The 11177-nt window shown below is 45.9% G+C and overlaps 1 pseudogene across 1 annotated transcript; it reads left to right on the top strand.

The window, feature by feature from the left end:
• The first annotated feature begins 1058 nt into the window (after window positions 1–1058).
• On the top strand, window positions 1059–10474 carry LOC309972001 (small ribosomal subunit protein eS1-like; annotated as a pseudogene). Its single transcript has 4 exons — window positions 1059–1098; window positions 4848–4967; window positions 9421–9650; window positions 9872–10474. The product of its transcript is annotated as a small ribosomal subunit protein eS1-like (transcript).
• Window positions 10475–11177: the final 703 nt, after the last annotated feature.

The raw sequence follows: 11177 nt of genomic DNA, 5'->3' as shown, positions 1-11177 counted from the left end.
AGAAACATATCCTTTCTCAGACAGGAGCTTTTATTTCCACCCTGGTCCACAGCTTCAAAGGGCAGCTGCCTCACAAGGAGAGTGTTTGACCAAATTCAGTTTGCATGTTTGAAATAAGAAGACCGCTTTCTTGATCTCTGAAACTGAGTCCTAGAAGGCCCCGTTCCCAGCATCCTTGCCGTCCCCTTCCCCTCCTACCCCGTCAGCTTGCTCCAGCTGTGCTGGTTGACCCTCCAGGAAGGGAGGTGTGGCCAAGAAACTACAGACCTGTCCTCCACTGGGACAATTTTGCAAACCTTTGTATACGGACAGATTGCACAAGGCTGCATGGGTGAGGTGGAGGGAAGAAAAAGGGAAGAGCGTTTTCTGCTTATGGCCGGGACCCTGTTATTCATTGGCTTGGGTGTTTCAGCTGAGTTTTGTGGATTAGGAGGCCAAGTCATGTCAGCACAAGAAACCTCCTGGGTCTCTGTCACATGTGCTACCCCACCTCTTCCCCGCAGCCCAGACCATTCCTTTCAGAGAACCCTCCCTGTTTCGCGCTTTCACAGAGCGAAGCTGTTCTGAGTCTTGGGGTCACACCCAACTCACACATCCCAGCAGAAGCTGAGGAGAGGTCTGGGGTCCTTCTCTGTGGCCTCCATCTTCAGCCCTGCCCCTGCTTCCGCAGACAGGCATGAAGCAGGGCTCACAGTAAGAGTTGGTGCTGGCGTCTGGCCGTGGCAGAGCTTCCGTCCTGCCGAATTGGCTCGGGGAGGGATGCTGGGCAAACGAAAGCTGGGGCGGCTGTGTAATGTGGGAGATGGCGAGGGCCATGTTCCCAAACTGTAAGTCATGATGACACTGTTAAAAAGGGCTGGTGGGTGGGGGAAAGTGAAAGAAAAAGAACAGGGGGAACAGAAACCAAAGTGAGGCACACAGAAGGGTCGAACAAGAGTAATGGCCAATGCACGAACAGAGGCCAGGAAATGGGACAGGCCTGCAAGAGAATCAGGGAAAAGCAGGATAAGACTGTGGGTAGGAGGAGAGAGATTAAACCAAGGAAAACACAATGAGACATGAACGGGAGATGTGATCGTTTGCTGGAGGAAATGGCAGGTAATTTGCCAACACATACACCAACAGAGGGTGTTGGAGGCCTAGTCCAAGGACGCCCCTGGGTGTATCACCTTCAAAGCCCCAAATACAGGACAGATCAGCCCTGACAATGAAATCTACGTCTCTGCTTGCTTAAGGCCTAGTGAGACACTTAGGAGAAAAGAAAGAGGCTGTAAGCAGAGGGAAAGGATCAGGGAGATCCATAGATGCAGTCACAGCCCTTCCACAAGTTAATCCCCAGGCAGACCTGCCCACGGTCTTGCAGGTGATGCAAAGAAATAGAAGCAATGGCTTTTGGCCTCAAGAAATTCACAATCTGAGAGAAGGGACAAGATGTACATATGCGAAGCAATAAATACCAGCAATATTAGTGGGACTGCTCAGGTGGACACAGTAAAGAATATTGGTTGAAAGAAACAAAGAATGAATTAAGATAAAGAAATGAACTACAGGGCTTCCCTGGTGGCGCAGTGGTTGAGAGTCCGCCTGCCGATGTAGGGGACACGGGTTCGTGCCCTGATCTGGAAAGATCCCACATGCTGCAGAGCGCCTGGGCCTGTGAGCCATGGCCGCTGAGCCTGTGCATCCGGAGCCTGTGCTCCACAACGGGAGAGGTCACAACAGTGAGAGGCCCGTGTACCGCAAAAAAAAAAAAAAAAAAAGAAATGAACTACAGAAAGGCTTTCTTGACAATGTTCCCATGTGGAAATTTTTTTAAATGCAGGAATTAAGTGAAATGATGTTGGTTGAACTGGATGAAACATTTAAAACTGGGCCAAGAAGGTGACCTGGGCTTGACTACAGCATAGCACAGGCTCCGAATCAAAGCAAAGAACAGGAGGCATAACTGCCCAATCTGGTCTCCCAGGTGAGTTGGATCCACATAACATGAAATTCAGTTCAATATTCAACATTTTGAATTCAGTTCAATATTCAACATTCAACAAACTGAGATCAAGATCAAATGAATAACTGAGGTTGGGGGGAGACCCAGTAGGTAGGTTGTATACGTGTGAGTCAAAGAGGCAAGGTCATTTAACTTGCGATTGAGAAAAAAGGATACTGAAGGTAATGATAATTACAGCAACAAACATTTATCGAGTGAAAACTATGTGCCAGGTGCTGGTGTAAACACTTTACATGCATTCGTTTACATGATCCTCACTACCACCCATGAGGGATTTTATTATTATTATTTACATTTTATATGTGAGGAAACACAGAGAAATCAAGCAATTACACAGCAGAGGTTAGCCCAGGACTCTAATTAAATTCCACAACACTCTCCCTCTCTGAAGCCATCAATGTCTCTGTTTCCTCATCTGTAAACATTTGTTATCTAACCTGCCTATAGAGACACTGTAGATGATAAAGCCTCTGTGAGGAGACTGGCTGTGGTGTCATTATGAGAGTATTAGCATTAATAGGAAGGCCATGCTTTTTCCAGGAATGCTAAATATATGCTCACTTTTTCATGTTAATACCACAAGGCCTTGAAGAAGTTTACAGAGGCTCATGAGGTGGATGGACCTAGAGTCTGTCATACAGAGTGAAGTAAGTCAGAAAGAGAAAGACAAATACCGTATGCTAACACATATATATGGAATCTACAAAAAAAAAAAAAATGTCATGAAGAACCTAGGGGTAAGACGGGAATAAAGACACAGACCTACCAGAGAATGGACTTGAGGATACGGGGAGGGGAAGGGTAAGCTGGGACGAAGTGAGAGAGTGGCATGGACATATATACACTACCAAACGTAAAATAGATAGCTAGTGGGAAGCAGCCGCATGGCACAGGGAGATCAGCTCGGTGCTTTGTGACCACCTGGAGGGGTGGGACAGGGAGGGTGGGAGGGAGGGAGACACAAGAGGGAAGAGATATGGGAACATATGTATATGTATAACTGATTCACTTTGTTGTAAAGCAGAAACTAACACACCATTGTAAAGCAATTATACTTCAATAAAGATGTAAAGAAAAATAAAATAAAATAAAACCCCCTCCTCTGGGTTCACAGTAGACATTAATGCCAAGCGAATCTTCTCTCAAAAGGTGAAAGGTCTCTTTCTGACACCCTTTTACAATTCTTATAATGTCTGGGGGCTGGGACTCTTGTTTCCTATGAAAAGGTTTCCCACTGAGAAGAGCAGCTTGCCGGAGCCTCTCCCACAAGGCCCAACCAGAGGACCACGCCATCTTAGAAATAGGGTTTTGAGCCTGAGAGGCAGCAGATAGAGAAACAGATAGCAAATACATCTGTTTTTACAAGAGCCTGTTGTTCTCTGTACTAACTGCTATAAAAACGACATGAAACTAGCCACACATTAGTTTTGGTTCTCGTGACTAAATCAAGGAATGGCATGATGGTGCTGTGTCATTAGAAATGAAACCAGTTCTTAAACAAGAGAATAGGGCCGACATTTTAGTAACCTGAACGATTTCATAGAAAAATCAAAGATGAAACTTCAACACCCCATCCCTGAACACCTGCTGCTTAAGTTTGGTTCTGAACCAGTGAAACTTCTTTCTCGCCATGAAGACACGAGATGGGCCCTGACTTGCCCAACACTTGGTGGCCAGGAAAGCCTTCCTTCCACCTGCCGTCCTACTAGGCGGCAACGTGGGCTCAGTCTTGGCTTCTACAGGACTGACTGTAATTGCCACTTTGAGAAAATACAAAAAGTACCTCATTTTATTTTTACTTTTTCAAATATATAACCTGATATATTTTTATATATATATATATATGACATAATTAGATATATGAATTTTACCCTCCCTGAGGTATTTTCATCCACATCTTTTCAGATAAAGAAACTGAGACCTGAAGAGGTTAAGTCACTCACCTAGAAGCAGGCAGAACTGGGGTTCTGAACAAAGGTTTCCTTATCTATATCTGCACTGCCTCCAGTTTGGCCTTTATCACGATAATAATGATGTTGATGTAGTAAACATACACAGCCTGCCTCCCTAGCGTCCCTCTCCTCCCTTCTCCTGCCACAGCACCCACATTTTGCCTGAGGGAACACCCACCCCCTCACTGTCTCCCCCTTCTCTAACAGCTGGATACATCCAGCTCCCAGGGGTAGCCCTGATGTGCTTAAGCCAGAGAGTACCCATCACCTGGCCACGGTGATTGGCTCAGGCGTGGGCATACAGCCCGATTCAGGCCAGTGGGATTTGAGGAAATGTTTCCTAGGGCTTCTGGAAAAAATCTTCCTCAGCCCTCTGTGGGTTTACCAGAGGGGACAATCCCCCTTCTCCTGGATGGTGTATTGGAGAAGACAAGGTTCAAAATTCCCTCAGCCATTTGTGCCGCCAAGAGAATTGCCAGCCTGAGGATGAAGCCGACACCCAGAAGAGGCAGTGCTCTAAACAAAACGGGCATGGAGCTGACATCGCGAGGAAGATTTAAATTCTAGACTGCGTGCTGGAGTTCTCAGGCCGTAAGCTAACACAATCCCTTTGTTTGCTTAAGCCAGTTTGAGTTTGTTATTGTGTCATCTGAAAATTCTTAACCAGTGCAAACACCACTGGCATCACTCCCAGTAACATCTGATGGTTGCTTTGGTTTCTCAGTCAAGAGCATGAAACCCATCTGACCAAAAGGACCAACCCTTCAAACTTAATCAGCATTTCTGGAGCGCGCCCATCTCTGGTGCCCGACTTTCCAGAGAGGACTCACAGTTTTCTGTACCTGGGGTCTGGCTCCTCCTGTTTTCTGCTCCATGTTGGCGCTGTCTAGGCCTGTCCTTGTCCCAGTCCCTCCACAGTGACAGGAGGTGGCTGCCCTCCGCTGAGGAAGCCAGCGGCCAAGTGGGCAGCCAGCCGCAGACCTCAGGCATCAGCACTGTCAAGAAAAGGAGTATCAAGAAAGGATTTGGCCACAATATATTTTACTAAGACATAAAATCGGGTGGGAGAAAGGTCTTTGGCACATAGCTATACACGATTACCCTCGGCCCCCAGCCAGCTCCCTGTCCGAATGCTAAAACGCCAGGGAGTTTGGTGCCCCTCTGAGGATCTTTATTTGCTAGTGATTGGCGCTCACAGAATTTCAGAGATTTGGCATCAAAGATCATAAAATCTGTGGGTCTGAAAATCTGTGCTAAGAACTGTTTTTTGTGATTCTGTTCAATCTCAGTTTCTCTTGAAAAATTCTGTTATTTCCACTTCTGGCCACTATGACTAAGCACAGAGGCAGAAACACAGTCTAAACAGTTAAAGGATCCTGTAACTGCCCAAAGCAGAGAAAGAAAGCAAATGTCAGCACTGGCGGCGTGCAGCGTGTGAGGGAAGGCTCTCACTCTGCCCATCCACTTCCCCCAGACCCAATCTATCAGCAAGACTTGCCAGTTTCCAAACATGTCTTAACTCAACCACTTCTCTCCGTCTTTACTACAGTCATGTAACTTGTTCATTCAACACGTATACACTGAAGGTCTTCTGTGTTCCGGGCATTGTTCTAGTGGCTGGGAGTACAAGACTGACAATGGAATGTGAACGCATGTCCTAGTGACTCTTCTTGCTTGGGTCTCCCTCTGTACGACCCTTCTCGCTGACTGGCTCCGGCTTCCTCATTTGCCCTCTCCTTCCATTCTCCACATAGGAGCCTAAAAGATCTTCTTAAATATCAACACTTCCCCATTTGAAACCCTCCAATGACTTCCCATTGCTCCTTAATGAAAATACCGAGGCTTCCTGGGCCCTGGCCCTGTTCGAGGGCTGCGCACCTCCCTACATTTACAGCCTCTTCTCACACCCTAGGCTCACTCCCCAGTCACACTGGCCTCCTTTCAGATCCTCAAGTATGTTACGGCTTTTTCTTTTTTCAGAGCTTTCAATCTGCCTTTATTTCCTCCTAAAACAGTTGCTTTCAACTTGTTTTTTTGACAATACTCCCCTGCAAGAAATATTTTATACCATGAACCAGTAAACACATCAACCTATAAATAAAGGCAACATTAGTTGTACATGATAATACTTCTGGTATGTTCTGTCCTTTTTTTAAAAAGCTAGCCATGACCCACTAACCTGCAGTTTGAAAACACTCCTCCCTCTGCTCTTTGAATGGCTGAATCGTTCTCATCAACTTTCTATCTAAATGTTAGCTACCCATGGGGGGCTTCTCTGGCCACCGGATGCAACCCAGGTCCCTGACTTAGGTTGTTTTTCATCTGAGGGCCATGTCCCTCCCCTGTGAAGCACGCATCAAAGTTATAATTACGTATTTCTTTGTTGAGACTTGCTCACTGTCTGTCTCGTAGGCCACATCACTAGCTTTTAAAGGCAGGGACTTGTATGCTCTGTTCCCCACTGTATATCCCACATCTGGTTCAATGATCAGCATGAGAGAAGAATATACCTACGTATTCCTTGACCGGCTGACTGAGTGGGTGGGTAAGTGATGCTGAGGTCTGGACTGAAAAACAGGCCTCCCCAGTAAAAGGGACCGGGGTTCCTTGGAGAAATGGCTGATTCTAAGGCTGGGGCAGGAAATATACAGTAGTGCCAGAAAGTAAAGAAACACTCAAAAAACAAAAGGATGGGGCATGTCAAAGGGACACAGGAGCCAGCCGAAAAAGAACTCCCAATGGCCAAAATCGGAACAATTTGAGCAGCAAAATAAATAGCCTAGTATCAGATTCTAACCCAAATCTTTACATAAATATGCATGAGAGTCCACACTGATATAAGTGGTTGACAAAATAAATAAATGAAGAGGGGGAGAGTTACATCTTTCTTACAGAAGAATTTAAATGATGTACATAAATACTACCCTCCAGGAGGTGGAGCTTAATTCTCCCCACCCCCTACCCCCTTGAGGGGAGGGGGAAGGCACTTAGTGACTTGATTCCAAGCAACAGAGTAGGTAAAAGGGGAACAGGGTCCCCTTCAGTGAGGAAAGCTGGCAAACTGTACCTTGGCCAGGTGTTCAAGATGGATTGTACCGTCCCGTCATGTGGATGGCACGTACCCCCGACAAGATGTGAGAACGGCACTTCTCCTCTAGCCCACAACCCCAGTGCAACCATAAAAAAAGCATCAGGGAAACCCAACTAGAGGGGCATTCTACAAAATACCTAACTAGAGCTCTTCAAATCTGTCAAAACTCCATGAGAAACAAGACTAGAAAATATCACAGACCAGAGGGATTAAGGAGACAACAACCACTTGTGGTGTGGCATCCTAGATGAGACCCCGGAACCGAAAAAGGATATCAGTGGAAAAGCTAAGGAAATCTGAGTAAGATATAGACTTTAGTTAATAACAACGTATCAGTATTGGTTCATTAATTGTGACAAATATATCATTGTAATGTCAGGTGCTAATGACAGGAGGAGCTGGCTGAGGGGTGTACGGGAACTCTGTACATTATCTTTGCAACTATTCTGTGAATAAAAAAATGTTTTAAAATTAAAAGCTTACTTTAAAAAAAGTTCAGCCTTAATGCCAAGAGCCGGGCCTTCATTCAGTCACTTTTATGGAGTGCCCACAAAGAGCTTCCAACCCTGCTGGGCACAAAGAAGACACTTAGACACATGGGAGATGAACAGATGCACATACACAGGCAGGGCATCCGGGGTGATGAAACGAAGAGCAGAGAATGCAGGTTTGCAGGTTGACTAGAGAGGGTAGGCGTGCGTGTGTGTGTGTGGGGGGGGTGGGGGGGGGGTGGAGGCGTGGGGCGGAGCTGGTAATGAGAGAAAGCAATGACCAGAATGAGGAAGAAAGACAAAGACTGGCTGGCTTTGGTGAGGTGGAGCCAGCTATTCCCCACTGGAATGTAAACTCCCTGAAAGCAGGAACCTCATCTCTCTTCTCATACCCCTAGGAGCAGAACTGTGCCTGGAACACAGTAGATGTTCATAAATGTGTATTGAATAGATGAGAGACTAGATAAACAGACGAAGGCCTGCTGGAACTCCACTTGAACTCCAGAACCACTACTGTCATGTGAGGTCTCCCAGGTGCCCACTGGATTTGCATTTTGTACATGGTGATGATTGTTCTGCACCATCAGAGGTCTTCTGGAAAGCATGCAGATGTTAGCATTGGTTTGGAATGGTTCTAATGTTCACCCACAGGCATGGAAGTGCCTTGGAGCATTCCTTGATGGTATTAACCGGTAGGTCTGCTGATACGAAGGAGTGAATGGCATCTCCTCTTTGCTCTGTTCTAGCGTCCTGTTAAACCCAGCAGGGGCTCCTAGAATTGTAAGAATGGAGAGTTAGCAGGGGCTTCAAGCTTTTGATACGGTCTGTACAAATATAAGGAAACAGTTTAGAGGGATGTTGAATTTCCCTGTAGGCATCTACTGACATTCCTCCTTAATGGTCCTAAATGCTCAATATATTCAGTTGCATGTAATTTTCTTTATGAAGAAAAATTCAAATTTGGGGGAAATTATGGAAAAATCATATCCAATTATGTAGCTATTAAGAATAGTGCAGACTATATGTAATAATATGAAATATTAAACATACAAAGTAAAGCTGTTTTCTGAAATAGACACAAGATACTGGTTGACAAAGGGGAGTTCTGTGAAGACAGCATGGGAGGGAGGAAACTTTCACCATACACGCTTGGAACCTTTTGCATTTTGCACGTGTACAAAGTATTACAAATGAAGAAAACTTAAAAAAAATTATTTATTTATTTGGCTGAGCCAGGTCTTAGTTGCAGCACGCAGGATCTTCGTTGCAGCATGTGGGATCTTTCGCTGCAGCTCACAGACTTCTCTCTAGTTGTGGTGCGCGGGCTCCAGAGCACGCGGGCTCAGTAGTTGTGGCGTGTGGGCTCTCTAGTTGTGGTGCGCGGGCTCTAGAGCATGCAGGCTCAGTAGTTGTGGCGTGCGGGCTCACTTGGCCGCAGCATGTGGGATCGTAGTTCCCTGACCAAGGATCAAACCCATGTCCCCTGCATTGGAAGGCAGATTCTTAACTACTGGACCACCAGGGAAGTCCCGAAACTTTTAAAAATGATTCCAGAGGAAGAAAATTTTGAATTTTGTCTTCAGGTTATAATAATCTCCTTTTTTGATCTATGCTTGATTACCTTTGAGCCTCTGCTTTCTGCAGGATCTGACCCATGTCGGGTGACAGGCAGGCTATTCCACCTGTCTAGTCCTGGCTTTTAACATCATCTCAAATAAACTTTTACATGAAGTGACAGAAGTATGCTGATGGGATTGAAAGAGGAAGACATTCATCATAGTTTATGCGTTCAAAATTAGGAATTAATAATAAAAAAAATAAGTCCTATAGTTATTTTGTAAACAGCATGCTTACATTATATTGCAGTTTTCTGTTAAAAAGCATTACGCTGGCTTTTTGGCTCTCTGAGCAGCACCACGGTGGTTGGCAAGAACAAGCACCTTACGAAAGTGGCAAAAAGGGAGCCAAGAAGAAAGTGGTTGACTCATTTTCTAAGAAGGATTGGTATGATGTGAAAGCACTAGCTATGTGTCAATATAAGAAATATTGGGAAAACACTAGTCACAAAAACTCAAGAAATCAAAATCACATCTGATGACCTCACGGATTCTGTTTTTTTTTTTTTTTTTTTGCAGTACGCGGGCCTCTCACTGTTGTGGCCTCTCCCGTTGCGGAGCACAGGCTCCGGACGCGCAGGCTCAGCGGCCATGGCTCACGGGCCCAGCCGCTCCGCGGCATGTGGGATCTTCCCGGACCGGGGCACGAACCTGTGTCCCCTGCATCGGCAGGCGGACTCTCAACCACTGCGCCACCAGGGAAGCCCCCGGATTCTGTTTTTGAAGTGAGCCTTGCTGATCTGCAGAATGATGAAGTTGCATTTAGAAAATTCAAGCTAATTACTGAATATGTTCAGGGCAAAAAATTGCCTGACTGATTTCCATGGCATGGATCTTACCTGTGAGAAAATGTGCTCCATGGTCAAAAAATGGCAGACCATGGTTGAAGCTCACATTGGTGTCAAGACTACCTATGGTTATTTGCTTCGTCTATTCTGTGTGGGTTTTACTAAAAAATGTAACAGTCAGATTCGGAAGACCTCTTATGCCCAGCACCAACAGGTCTGCCAAATCTGGAAGAAGATGATGGAAACCATGACCCAAGAGGTGAAGACAAATGACTTGAAAGAAGTGGTCAATAAAGTGATTCCAGACAGCATTGGAAAAGACATAGAAAAGGCTTGCCAGTCTACTTATCTGCTCTATGATGTCTTTGTTAGGAAAGTAAAAATGCTGAAGAAGCCCAAGTTTGAATTGGGAAAACTCATGGAGTGTCACATGGTGAAGGTAGTAGTTCTGGAAAAGCTTCTGCAGATGAGACAGGTGCTAAAGTCGAAAGAGCTGGTGGATATGAGCCAGTAGTACAAGAATCTGTTTAAAATTTACACTTTTAATGATGACAAATAAAAGATCTTATTCGTGAAAAAAAGCATTACTTTGCTAAATGTTAACATTTAAAAAGTATATCTAGACCATTAATAATGAATCATACTAATACCCTAAAAACACTTGTAGAAAAGATTGAGAAGTCCCTTTGAATCAACAAACAGTATATCCCTCAAAAAAATAACTGATCAATAATTCACTATAGGGCTTCCCTGGTGGTGCAGTGGTTAAGAATCCTCCTGCCGGGCTTCCCTGGTGGCGCAGTGGTTGAGAGCCCGCCTGCCGATGCAGGGGATGCGGGCTCGTGTCCCGGTCCGGGAAGATCCCACATGCCGCGGAGCGGCTGGGCCCGTGAGCCATGGCCGCTGAGCCTGCGCGTCCGGAGCCTGTGCTCCGCAACGGGAGAGGCCACAACAGTGAGAGGCCCGCGTACCGCAAAAAAAAAAAAAAAAAACAAAAGAATCCGCCTGCCAATGCAGGAGACATGGGTTCGATCCCTGGTCCAGGAAGATCCCACATGCCGCGGGGCAACTAAGCCCATGCGCCACAACTACTGAGCCTGCGCTCTAGAGCCCGTGAGCCACAACTCCTGAAGCCCGTGCACCTAGAGCCTGTGCTCCACGACAAGAGAAGCCGCCACAATGAGAAGCCCACGCACCGCAATGAAGAGTAGCCCCTGCTCGCTGCAACCAGAGA

This window comes from Leucopleurus acutus (assembly GCF_964270905.1).
Source record: "Leucopleurus acutus genome assembly, chromosome: 15".
NCBI lineage: Eukaryota > Metazoa > Chordata > Mammalia > Artiodactyla > Delphinidae > Leucopleurus > Leucopleurus acutus.
The sequence above is the reverse complement of the archived record's forward strand: the minus strand, read 5'-3'. Positions and strand labels throughout refer to the sequence as shown.